A 13,960-nucleotide genomic window follows, 5' to 3' on the forward strand; every position below is an offset into this window, starting at 1 on the left:
CTGTAAAGTGGTGACCGGAGAAAGTGTAGTTAGGCAGCATAGGATGGTGGTTTGTAAGATAATGTTGGTGAGCAAGAAGAGGAGGAGGAGTGTGAGGGCAGCACCAAGGATCAAATGGTGGAAATTGAAAAAGGGTAATTGTGAAGTGGAGTTTAGGGAAGAGTTAAGACAGGCACTGGGTGGCAGTGAAGAGCTACCAAATAGCTGGGTAACTACAGCAGAGCTAGTAAGGGAAATGGCTAGAAAGGTGCTTGGTATGACATCTGGACAGATGAAGGACAACAAGGAGACATGGTGGTGGAATGAGGAAGTACAGGAGAGTATACAAAGAAAGAGGTTGGCAGAGAAGAAGTGGGATTGTCAGAGAGATGAAGAAAGTAGACAGGAGTATATTGAGATGAGGTGCATGGCAAAGAGAGAGGTGGCGAAGGCTAAGGATAAGGCATATGAAGAGTTGTATGAAAGGTTGGACACTAAGGAGGGAGAAAAGGACCTGTACCAATTGGCTAGACAGAGGGACCACATTAGGAAAGATGTGCAGCAGGTAAAGGTGATAAAGGATTGTCAAAGGAAAAATATACTTTAAAAATGATCAAAACACGGTAGGTTCAAGTTAAGGCACTTTAATCTTGCAGCAAGGAGACAAAAACATGCAGAGTTTGTCTAACCAGGAACAGGAAATGCATTCATTTTTATAGGTTATCAAATTAATCCTGTCCTACCATGCTGACGTAACGAATTACCACATTTTGGTCATCATCTGCTGACCATCTTTCCCATGATTTTCTGCTGATTTAAACAATTTTTAAGTGAAACATCCTGAGGAAAACAACATGGCCTTGGTTACTTTCAGTTAGATACTTGTTATGTTACATTCAAGATACTATAGCTAAATCGAACACAATGCTAGCAGTTCATTTCTCTAAAAAGCCTCTGTCTAACTTATCTCTAAACTACTGCAGCTGCAGAGGTTCCCATCCTCTGAACATATTTGTCTGTCTGGAATCATTACATTTATTCAATGGTATATTGTCTATTCATATGTTTCTGACCTAGCAGATTAACACCTGCTTCTCAAGTACATTTCCACAAGGCAAAAACAAGAATATTGCTGTGCTAGCAGTTACTAGGTCAGAGGGCAACTTGCAAGTCTGAGTAAGCATGCTGCAGTTTCAATAAAGCATATTTTTGGTCTCATATGAAACTCAATTTATATAAATCACAGTGCATAAGAAATAGAATGAAACGCATATTAAAAACATTTGATTATTAATTTGTCATTAAGCATACACACATCAATACATATTTTTCTAACAAGGATAATGAGGGAAACATACTCACAAGCGAGGAGAGTGTGTTGAGGAGATGGAAAGAGTACACTGAGGGGGTGATGAATGAAGAGAATGAGAGGGAGAGAAGGTTGGATGATGTGGGGATAGTGAATCATGAAGTGCAGTGGATTAGCAAGGAGGAAGTAAGGATAGCTATGAAGAGGATGAAGAATGGAAAGGCTGTTGGCCCAGATGACATACCTGTGGAAGCATGGAGGTGTTTAGGTGAAATGGCAGTGGAGTTTCTAACCAGATTCTTTAATGAAATCTTGGAAAGTGAGAGGATGCCTGAGGAATGGAGAAAAAGTATTTTGGTACCGATTTTTAAGAATAAGGGTGATGTGCAGAGCTGTAGTAACTACAGAGGGATTAAACTGATCAGTCATAGCATGAAGGTATGGGAAAGAGTAGTGGAAGCTAGGTTAAGAAGGGATGTGATGATTAGTGATCAGCAGTATGGTTTCATGCCAGGAAAGAGCACTACAGATGCGATGTTTGCTCTGAGAGTGTTGATGGAGAAGTACAGAGAAGGTCAGAAGGAGTTGAATTGTGTTTTTGTAGACTTAGAGAAAGCATATGACAGGGTGCCTAGAAAAGAGTTGAGGTATTGTATGAGGAAGTCAGGAGTGTCATAGAAGTATGTACGAGTGGTACAGGATATGTACGAGGGTAGTGTGACAGTGGTGAGTTCTGCGGTGGGAGTGACAGATGGTGGAGGTGGGGTTACATCAAATATCAGCTCTGAGCCCTTTCTTATTTGCAATAGTGATGGACAGGTTGACAGACGAGATCAGACAGGAGTCCTCGTGGACTATGATGTTTGCAGATGACATTGTGATCTGTAGTGAGAGTAGGGAACAGGTGGAGCAGACCCTGGAGAGGTGGAGATATGCTCTAGAGAGAAGAAGAATGAAGGTCAGCAGGACTAAGACAGAATATATGTGTGTGAATGAGAGGGAGGATAGAATGGTGAAGATGCAAGGAGTAGAGGTGGCAAAGGTGGATGAGTTTAAATACTTGGGGTCAATAGTTCAGAGTAACAGTGAGTGTGGAAGAGAGGTGAAGAAGAGAGTACAGGCAGGGTGGACTGGGTGAAGAAGAGTGTCAGGAGTGATTTGTGACAGACGAGTACCAGTAAGATTGAAAGGGAAGGTCTACAAGAAGGTAGTGAGACCAGCTATGTTATATGGGTTGGAGACAGTGGCATTGACAAAAAGGCAGGAGTTAGAGTTGGATGTGGCAGGGTTAAAGATGTTAAGATTTGCACTGGATGTGATGAGGGTGGACAGGATTAGGAATAAGTATATTAGAGGGTCAGCCCAGGTTGGAAGGTTTGGAGACAAAGCCAGAGAGACAAGATTACTTTGGTTTGGACATGTGCTGAGGAGGGATGCTGAGTATACTGGGAAAAAAGATGCTAAGGATGAAGCTACCAGGTAACAGGAAAAGAGGAAGGCCTAAGGTAAGGTTTATGGATGCGGTGAGAGAGGACATGCAGGTGGTTGGTGTGACAGAGCAAGATGCAGTGGACAGGAAGAAATGGAAACAGATGATCCACTGTGGCGACCCCTAATGGGAACAGCCGAAAGAAGATGATGATGATGATATATATATGTATGTATCATTGTTTTCTGACTCAAAAAAGTGCCAGGAACAGGAGCTGCACTTAAGCCTTGTAAAATCTACAGCAGGTAAACTAAAATATGTCATTTAATCTTCATGAAAAATATTTGTGAACTTGTGACTTTTTTCTTTTTCCGCGCTTTATATATAAGTTGTAAACAACAACAGTATGAAGATGTATGTTCTGTCATAACAAGCAGATAACCAGTTGAGTAGCTTACAGATCTGTGAGACTCAAGATCTTCTTTTTTTCGTCTTTTTCCCAGTTAGAGGTCGCCACAGTGGATCACCTGTCCTTTCATGATTGGGAGTAGAGTTTTACGGTGTCGAATTGCCAGCCCAGCCCCCAACCTTCCACAGAAGGCAACCACATGCATGCACTCATGCCTAGGGCCAATTTAGAGTGTCCAATCCACATGCAGCATGTCTTTGGGATCTGAGAGGAAACTGGAGCACCCAGAGGAAACCCATGCGACCACAGGGAGGACATGCAAACTCTGCACAGAAGGCACCCCAGCTGAGGATCAAACCGGAGAACCTCTTGCTGTGAGCTGACAATGCTAACCACTGTACTCAAGATAAAAACATATATTAACAATCTCCATACAAAACCTGTACCAACTATGCGAATATAACATGTATTAGATTACCCTAATAAAAGAAAACTTTTAAACCCAACTATTATTTGGGGTAAATTCCAACCACACTTACATTAGAGTAGTACATATATATATATATATATATATATATATATATATATATATATATATATATATATATATATATATATATGGATCTACCTGACTACATCGACACTGCATAACACCGACAACAACTTCACCGACACCACATAATCGACAGTTCACAAACACGACACCTCATACACCCGACACATCAGAACAACAAACTAAACAAATCCCCTGTCCAAAACCCACACACACAACACAAGCATACCAAAATCCTTACAAACCAACACTAACCCTTACATACACAACTATCTACAACCCTAACCAAAACCCTAACCCTAAGGTCCGTCACTATCGCACACTCATCTAACCCGCGCCCTAACCCTAACTCACTTAACCCGCCCCTAACCCAAAAAACTATCACTACTGCACCCTTACCTAACCCCCTAACCTAACTCACTTATCCCACCCCTATCCCTACAGACCCTAACTCACTTAACCCCGCCCAAAACTATCAATACTGCACCCTTACCTAACCCTAACTCACTTATCCCACCCCTATCCCTACAGACCGTCAACATCGCACACTTACCTTACTCGCACCCTAACGTCCGTCACTACTGCATACTTACACATCCTTTCCCCATCTCCGTGTTCTCAGCGTCGGTGTTCTCCTCCGTCGGTCTTCTGACTTGTCGCTCTTCTGAACCGCTGTCGATCTTCTGACGTGTCGATGTAGTCAGGTAGATCCATATATATGTGTGTGTGTGTGTGTGTGTGTGTGTGTGTGTGTGTGTGTGTGTGTGTGTGTGTGCGTATTTACTATATATATATATATATATATATATGTATTTTATATATATATATATATATATATATATAGATATATATATATATATATATATATATATATATATATGTGTATATATATATATATTATATATATTATAAATATTTATATATATTTTGAAAGCGCAGTAGTGCAGCACGCTAGCATTGTGGCCTCACAGCAAGAGGTTGACTGGTTTGATTCTCTGCTAGAGTGCCTTCTGTATGGAGTCTGCATTGCATGTCCTCCCTGCTTTCGTGTGGGTTTCCTCCGGGTACTCTGGTTTCCTCCCATGTTACAAAGACAGGTGTCTGGGGTGTTTCTCCCTGCGCCTCTGCTGAAAATTGGCTTTGTTCCAAGTCGGATTTTCCCTTTTAACAAATGTTAAATAAATAAATAAAATAAATATGTGTGTATGTATGTGTGTATATGTATATATATATATATATATATATATATATATATATATATATATATATATATATATATATATATGTATATATATAGTTACAGGAATATTGCAACACACTGTGAGAAGCATGAAATTACAGAATATACCTAGAGGAATTATTAACATGCCATGCACAAATCAGCTATATCCTGATGGTAAAAGAATATAAAAGGAGAAAAGCACAAAAGAAACACAGTGAAACAATGCACTGAAATTTGTGTGTACCTTGCAAAGGATTACAAAAAAATTTGACTTTTAACGTCACAGCTTGCTGCCAAACCAAATTAGTTGGGTTATTATGCTAGGCATGTTTGAAATATTTGTTTGACTTTTCGGCTTTTCCTGGTTAGGGGTCGCCACAGTGGAACTCTAGTCCACTAATGATTGACAGTAGATTTTTATGGTGCCAAGTTGCCAGCCTGACACCCAACCTTCAGCGAAGGAACGCCCATTCACGCATGTCTTTCGAACGCCAGTCGACCAAGGGGAGGACATGCAGACTCCACACAGAAGGCACTCCAGCCGAGAATCGAACAGGAGAACCTCTTGCTGTGAGGCAACAACGCTACCGCTGCACCACCGTGGCTCTAGACATGTTTGAAATATTCTATATATTATTGCTTGCTGTTATAAAGAGGGGGTAGTGCCATAAAGCTTCCCATACTATGACTAATATTCAAGAAGTTTAGCTTCCGCACTTCTCCTTTTAGGTGTATGCCTTTTATCCCTATATATACCTTGGATAATCTGCCAACATTCCATTATGTCTGGGGAGACAGTGTTTTCCAGTGGTGAGTGACTGCTTTCATTGCTGCCAGCAGCATTACATGCAAGAGTTTAATTGTAGGAGCAGATTGTGAGAAAATGCTTAAATGAATGTTTCTTGATCTAACCCCTTGTAGTTAGAAGTACCTTGGCTACAGTGTTCCAAAAAATCATCCCAAAATCACCTGATTCCATTACAGCTACAGAATATGTGATGCCAAGATGATGGAACACCTGCACTCAACCATCGTCAGCAGCACACCAGGGACCCCTCCCTACTATGGCGGTAAAGCAGTCAGGAGTTAATAACAACCTGTGGGGGGCATTTCCAAGCAAATAATCTCCATTTCATACATGAAGTGAGTAGGGAGGAAACTTCAGTAAGGGCTTTAAACTGGCTGCAGAGGGCTCTACTTTGAGGCATTTGATGACTAGATCCCTCTACCTTGCATTTAAGTCATACTGTAGTGCTGCAATCTGCTCATAATATTATGAAATCCTTATCTTTTTAGTAGTAAAAATAGCCAATAAAGTAGTGAAAAACCTGAAACAAAGGGGAGTTTTCAATTACATGCTGTTGGGCAGTGCCAATGGTTTCTGCTTGTTTTCTGTTCTGGTAAAGCACATATGTATGCACAACCATTTGTATTTTTCCACACATTTTATTGATTGTTTTACCCTCCCCCTTATTTTTTTGTGTATGATTGATTTTATGGATGTTCAACTTTAACAGTGATTTCATGAAGCCTTATGGGTGAAAGGGCTTTTCTTTTTTTTTTTTGATTTTAACACACTTATGATTACAATTTTAGTTTGGTTGCATTTTTATTTGTGATGTTTCTTTATATCACATTTTTTACCAGTGTTACTGTGACAAAAGCAGATACTGCCAGCCCAGCTAGCTGGAATTTTGTAAATAATTATGTCATTGGTGAATATCAAAATGATTTGTGTAAGATGCTTGTGTTACAACTGTATTGGAACTGTATGTCATGTGTATATCACACTGATTTGTACAGACTTGTGTAGAACAAGGCATTTTATAAAGTGCTTGTGCTTAAAATGAAACCACAGTGTGCCCTAATGAAAAAGAACAGAAATGTACACGCACTATTGTAACTGTTAAATGTATATATTTTAACAGTGGATAATGGAAAACAGGAGGCTAACTTCAAAAAAATAACTGAAATTAAATTACTTTATGGCTTTGCCATAAAAGATGGTATATTTTAGTTTCAAGCAAGGAGACACAATGTCTAAAACTAGGGAGATTTCTGTATTGTCTCTAGGGTGAACTAATTACTAGTCTTGAAATGTGAAGGAATGTAATTGTTTTATGACATCCAGCATCTGCCAAAGATCTGAGGTCTATGTATTTTTATATGTAGATGGTAAGTACTGCCAGCTTCCAGCAGTGGGGGTTTTACCTGCGAACTAGGAGTCAGATGACAAGAAATGATGTAATTCTGCAAGCTATCCCAGCAATAATATTTCAGATATTAATTTGAGGATTCTCTTAGAGAGACAGGGCATTCTGTATTCTTTCTTGGAGCTGACAACAAGAACCATTCACCACACCTGCCTTGCTCTGCTTTACGTACGTTAATATGGAATAGTATAATTCTCTTAAATATAGTCAGGAATATAGCAAAGCTTAGTTTAGATATTTTTCTTTAATTATTTGAGACTCTCCTGCAATTTTGTTTTAAATATTTCCAGTGATTTTGAACTGTAATGGCACTGTGAATATATGCTGAGTATTTTCTTGTTCTTTTATTGTTTATTATTAAATATATTTAAACCTTTCATTGTGGCTGATCTGTCTAGAGATATTTAAGTTTTGAAAATACTTGCATATTTATTTGGTGACACTGTGTGGGCCACTCCTAATAGCCTTGCTCTTGGTCAAACTACTATTTGTATTAATATTAATATTACACAGTAAGAGTGGACACCCTTTGTTAAGGGCCTTAAAGCAGCTGATAAGGAGTTGGCTGATGGCAGTGATAACTACCTTATAGTCTGGGCAGAAGGGGGCATAGTTAGTAAACCTGTGTCAGCTTTTTCCAGGTGTGTGTATGTGTTTGTAAATCAAACCTCAAAGAGTGTGTGTGTTAGCTACTTTGGCAGGGACACAAAGCACTGGTTGGACAGAGAGGGTGCTGGAGGTCTTGGCCAATCAGCTGAGATCTCAACTCTATAGCTGTGCCAGTGGGGAGTCTTATTGGGATCTGGAGAAAGAGGGAAAAACCAGCCCCGGACTGACTGTGATCTCTGTGTGCTCTTAAGGGAAATTGCACTTGATGCAGAGAGCTGCTTCTGGAAATACTGTGTGTACCTGTTATCCTCCCAGTGTATGTCTCCCACTGGTGCCAGTGGTGAGGACTGAAGCTCCTTGATTACTGATCCAGTGGTGGGTCATCACATATTATTGGTTGGCAGTGGTGGGCTATCCACATATTATGGCTCAGTGGTGTGGATATTGAACTTCTGTAGCTTGTAAACAGTGGTCACTAAGAAGGTGTTTGTACTCTCAAGCAACCACATGGTAGACATTTAGAATTTCATATCACAATAGGTTTAGCTTAGTTAGTCAGGGAGAGCAGACAAGGATGTCAGCAGAGGAGTATGGCAAGCTGACAAAGAGCCAGCTGGCTGAGATGTGCCAAGACAATGGACTGGTGCATGACAACCTGACTAAAGCAGAAATGACTGCAGCCTTAGTCACAGCTGCATCACAGACCAGCAACCAGGAGGACAACCAGACTGGCTTTGAGGATGGACAACTCTCCGAAAATGGACAGTTCAACTTTGCCTCAGAGGACTTAAAAATCTGTTTGAAATTAAAGAGACTTGAACTGGAGGCCAAACGGTTGGAACCAAAATCAGCAGAGAGACTGTGGCATTTGGAGGTTGAAGAAAATGAGAAACAGATGGCATTAGAATCAGCAGAGAGACTGAGGCATCTGGAAGCTGAAGAAAATGAGAGGCAGAGGTGATGTGAAAAGGAGATGCTGACTCTTCACCAGGGTCATGGAGGTAATGGGGAAGGGAATGGCCAAGCCTCAGAGGCAATAAAGGTCAGTAAATTTCTTCCACAATTTATGGAGGGGATCATTTTGATAGTTTTATTCATATGTTTGAAAGGGTTTGCAAATTGTATAATGTTGACGAAGGGCTCTGGGCATGGTTCCTGACCCCCTTACTCCATGGTAAAGCTGTAACTGCTGTTTCTAAATTGTCTGAAACTGATTGTGTATATTATAATACAGTTAAAAATTGTTTATTAGAATGTTCTAAGTTAACACCTAGAACTTATAGAAAAAGTTTCACATAGATCCAAGCCATATGAAAGTGTGTGTGAATATATTGCTGAAATAAGCACTTATTTTCATAGGTGGGTGAGTGGGTGTCAGGTCACCACTTTTGAAGGGCTGGCAGACCTTTTGTTGAGGGGAACAAGCCCTTATCACTGCACAGGAAAGGGATACCCAGTGCTGCACATGGGTCTAAGGGAACCCATGGTGGGCAGCCTAAACTGCCCCAACAGAGTCCACCAGTAGCAGGGGAAGCCACTAGTTCAGGTCTACAGCCAGGATGAAGGGTTCAATGTTTTAAGTGTAAACAGTGGAGCCATGTAGCATATAGATGTCCATGGAGGCAAGGTGGGGAATAAAAGTTGGGGGAGCCAGTAAGTGGGAATGACAGAATGCCAGCAGTAAGTTGCTTGGAGCCAACAAGCATACCAAACTACCACAAGAGGTTATATCCCATCTTAGTAGATGGAAAACGGGCCACTGCTAAGAGGGACACAGCCTCTGACGTAACCACTAACCATTGTGAAGCCTGCAATGGTTAAAGAGGAGAACTACTTGCTTGGGTAGTCTACTCCAGTCAGAGCTTTAGGATAGACCCCATTCCAAATACCTCTGGCTAGGGTTCACCTTGACTGGGATGGTAGAAAAGGAAGCAAGTAGGTGTATTTGAGGATATCCCTGCAAATGTTCTGATAGGGAATGATTTTAATAATGCAGCACCTTGTGTGCATGCAGTTACATGCAGTCAGGCTTGGAGACAAGTATTTGGGTCTGGTAGCCTGTGGGGGGATCAAGACTGACTGCACACTTGAAGCCAGGACTGGTGAGGTGGCTACTTCAGGAAGGAAGCTACCCTTGTGTATACTGATGTTCCCTTGGACAGAGTGACTGCAAGGGCAGAGGTGTGTAGTAGTACCCAGGCTGACAGTGAGGCACCACTGTCAGAGGGTACCTGACTTCCTGTGGAAGGGAAGCTGGGAAGGGTTACAAAGAGAGAGTTGAGACAGTCTCAATTCTCAGACCCTACATTACAAGGCTAGAGGGAAGTAGCCAGGGAGGCACCTGATTCTCATGGAAAGGGAAAATCTCTATACCGGGACAAAGGGTTACTGTATAGAGAGTGGACCCCTGAGGAAGAGCTAGAGGGTGAGAGAATACAACAGTTGGTAGTGCCCTGAGCCTACCATCTGGTACTTCAAGCCATTGACCATGACATTCCCTTTACAGGTCATATGGGCATAAAGCATACAAAGAGATGTCTTATACAGAACTTTTATTGGCCTGGGATTTCCAGGGATGTAACAGGGTGCTGCAGGACCTGTGAGCAGTGCCAAAAAGTAGGCAAGGCAGGAGACAAGGTCAAAGCTCCTTAGGTGCCTTTGCATGTGATTGAGGAGCCATTTCAGAGGGAAGCTATGGATATTGTGGGACATCTGCGTACCCCAAGTTCCACAGGGAAAAAGTATATCTTAGTTGTAGTAGATTATGCTACCAGATACCCTGAGGCGGTGGCTCTGTTCTCCATTGAGGCAGAAAAGGTGGCAAATGCTTTGTTAGAGATTTTCAGCAGGGTGGTGTTCCCAAAAGAAATACTGACTGACAGAGCTGGCCATTTCATGTCAGACCTGCTGACTTGTTTGTGGAAGCGCTGTGGTGTGAAGCACCTAAAGACTTCCCCTAGCACCACCAGACTAATGGTCTGGTGGAGAGGTTAAACTCTGCACTAAAGACCATGCTACGGGCATTTGCAGACCAGTTTAAGAGGGAGTGGAACAAATATTTGCCCCATCTGTTGTAGGCTTGCAGAGAAATGCCCCAGGAATCCACAGGTTTTTCATCCTATGAGTTGCTGTATGGGCATAGAGTGAGAAGACCTCTAGAAAATTGGTTTGAACTCTCCAGCCATCTAAACTATCTCCAAATTACTACAGACCACAGACTAATTTTTCAACCTACTAAATGCCCAGCACTAACCAACATCCCTCAACCTTACACCCCTCAGAGAATTCTAAGATCTACTTACCAAAACCTAATCACTGTCCGCAAACCCAACCGTCCTGCTGGTCAGCTTCTGTTATCCTTTTCCTTAACTAAAAATGGAATTGTCTTCCTTCCTCGCTAAGGACTTGTGAAAACTTTGAAAACTTTAAAACTCAGCTATATTCCTAACTTTTCTCTAACAGGAAATGCAACTGCACTCTCCCCACCTAGCCTAATAATCAATCCACCCCTTAAACTCCTGACTAACTCTGAGTACAAGCTAACCTAACATAAATGTACATATTGTAAATAACATACAAGCTAACCTCACATACATGTACATATTGTATATAACATACAAGCTAACCTAACGTATATGTACATATTGTAAATAACATACAAGCTAACCTAACATAAATGTACATATTGTAAATAACATACAAGCTAACCTAACATATATGTACATATTGTAAAAAACATACAAGCTAACCTAACGTATATGTACATATTGTAAATAACATACAGACAAACCTCACATACATGTACATATTGTAAATAACATACAAGCTAACCTAACATAAACGTACATATTGTAAATAACATACAGACAAACTTCACATACATGTACATATTGTAAATAACATACAAGCTAACCTAACATAAATGTACATATTGTAAATAACATACAAGCTAACCTAACATAAACGTACATATTGTAAATAACATACAAGCTAACCTAACATAAACGTACATATTGTAAATAACATACAGACAAACCTCACATACATGTACATATTGTAAATAACATACAAGCTAACCTCACATACATGTACATATTGTAAATAACATACAAGCTAACCTAACATAAATGTACATATTGTAAATAACATACAAGCTAACCTAACATAAACGTACATATTGTAAATAACATACAGACAAACCTCACATACATGTACATATTGTAAATAACATACAAGCTAACCTCACATACATGTACATATTGTAAATAACATACAAGCTAACCTAACATAATTGTACATATTGTAAATAACATACAAGCTAACCTAACATAATTGTACATATTGTAAATAACATACAGACAAACCTCACATACATGTACATATTGTAAATAACATACAGACAAACCTCACATACATGTACATATTGTAAATAACATACAGACAAACCTCACATACATGTACATATTGTAAATAACATAATTGTACGTATCATAAATAACCCATCCCACCTTTTTTTTCTCTTTTCCTTCTAAGTCTTTATTCTCCCTCTCAATTAAGTTACCACTCCCATCCTAAATATTTAGATACTATGTAACCAAAGAATTTATTCCTGTTCTCTAGCATGAAATTAAATTGTAATTGTGTCTTCTTTACTATGGTTGTATATGTAACTAAACTATGTAATGCAAGCTTTTCTCCCTGGGCATCCACTAAAAACGGGCTCCCTGAGCCTGGTGGACCTCCCTGGTCATCAAACTGGCAATAAATAAATAAATAAATAAATGATGAGTGGGAGGGTGATTTTGAATCCCAGAAGGAGTCTCTTGTGGCATATGTCTTAAACCTCAGGACAAGGCTCAGGGAACTCTTGGACTTGGCCCAGGAATGCCTGGCAGAAGCCCAGCAGCAGGAAAAAGGTCTGGTATGACAGGCATGCTCGAGCTAGAGAGTATGCTGTGGGGCAGCAGGTTATGGTTCTCATTCCTGTCAGACACAACAAGCTGCAAGCACCCTGGGAGGGACCCTACAAGGTGGTAAGGAAGGTCAGTGCTGTTAACTACATGGTAGAACTGCTGGACAGGAGACAGGGGCACAAAGTGTACCACGTTAACACCATGAAATCTTACCAAGATAGGGATGCCCTGGTGCTAAGTATTTGCAGTAGAAGGCATGGGTCTGAGGGGATCTATGGCTACAGGGAGCCAGCCATCAAAATCCCAAATTACTATGGTGGTGCATAAGGTTGCAGGCATATGATATGACAGTGCAGCACTGTAATAGGATCAGAAATGTCAAGGTAACTAGGATCTGAAGACAGGGAATGGTGTAATGTATTCCTAGTTAGGCTCATCCCTCTCAAGCAATGTTTCTCAAGGGTCACTTGAAAAAATAGCTTGAGTCTTCGAGGGGCAAAGAAGTGTGACAAAAGCAGATACTGCCAGCTCAGCTGGCTGGAATTTTGTAAATAATTATATGTCATTTGTGATTATCAAAATGATTTGTGTAAGATGCTTGTGTTACAACTGCATTAGAACTGTACTTCATGCATATATCAAACTGGTTTGTACAGCCATATGTGTTGAAAAAAGTATTTTATAAAGTGCTTGTGAGTACAATGTAACCACAGTGTGCCATATTGGAAAAGAACAGAAATGCAATATGCACTATTGTAACTGTTTAAATGTATATATTTTTAATAGTGCAAACTGGAATACAGGAGCTTAACTTCAGAAAAATAACTGAAATTAAATTACTTTATGGGTGCGCCATAAAAGATGGTATCTTTCAGTTTCAATGCAGCAAGAAGACACAATCCCCGGGATTCAAGAAGCTCGGCGCAAGGATGGTTTTAGCCTTGCACCGAGCATCCTCAATACAGAAGGCTCAACAACGCCATATGAATATGTATGAGGGCATGCTGCCACACCCACGACATGCACAGGAAATGTGTGCGGGTGCAGGGGGCATGTACAAGTGCTCTACGGAGGTGTAAACATGCCCCAACAGTTGCACAACCTAGAATGCTTACTATTAGAAGCTTCCTCTAATAGTAAGCTAGTAATTCAGTGTCTGCGGATACCAAAATGTATGCCAAGCATACAAGAGTGTCCACGAACAGTGAAATAAAAATGAAGTAGTAAACACACAAGCACATAGTACAATATTGAGCCCCGTCCCTAGAACTTTCACAATTAGAATCACCATGTCCCTATTTTACATTTGTATTGCTGCATTACT

This window comes from Protopterus annectens, chromosome 11.part0, assembly GCF_019279795.1.
Source record: "Protopterus annectens isolate FY-2018-M chromosome 11.part0, PAN1.0, whole genome shotgun sequence".
NCBI lineage: Eukaryota > Metazoa > Chordata > Ceratodontiformes > Protopteridae > Protopterus > Protopterus annectens.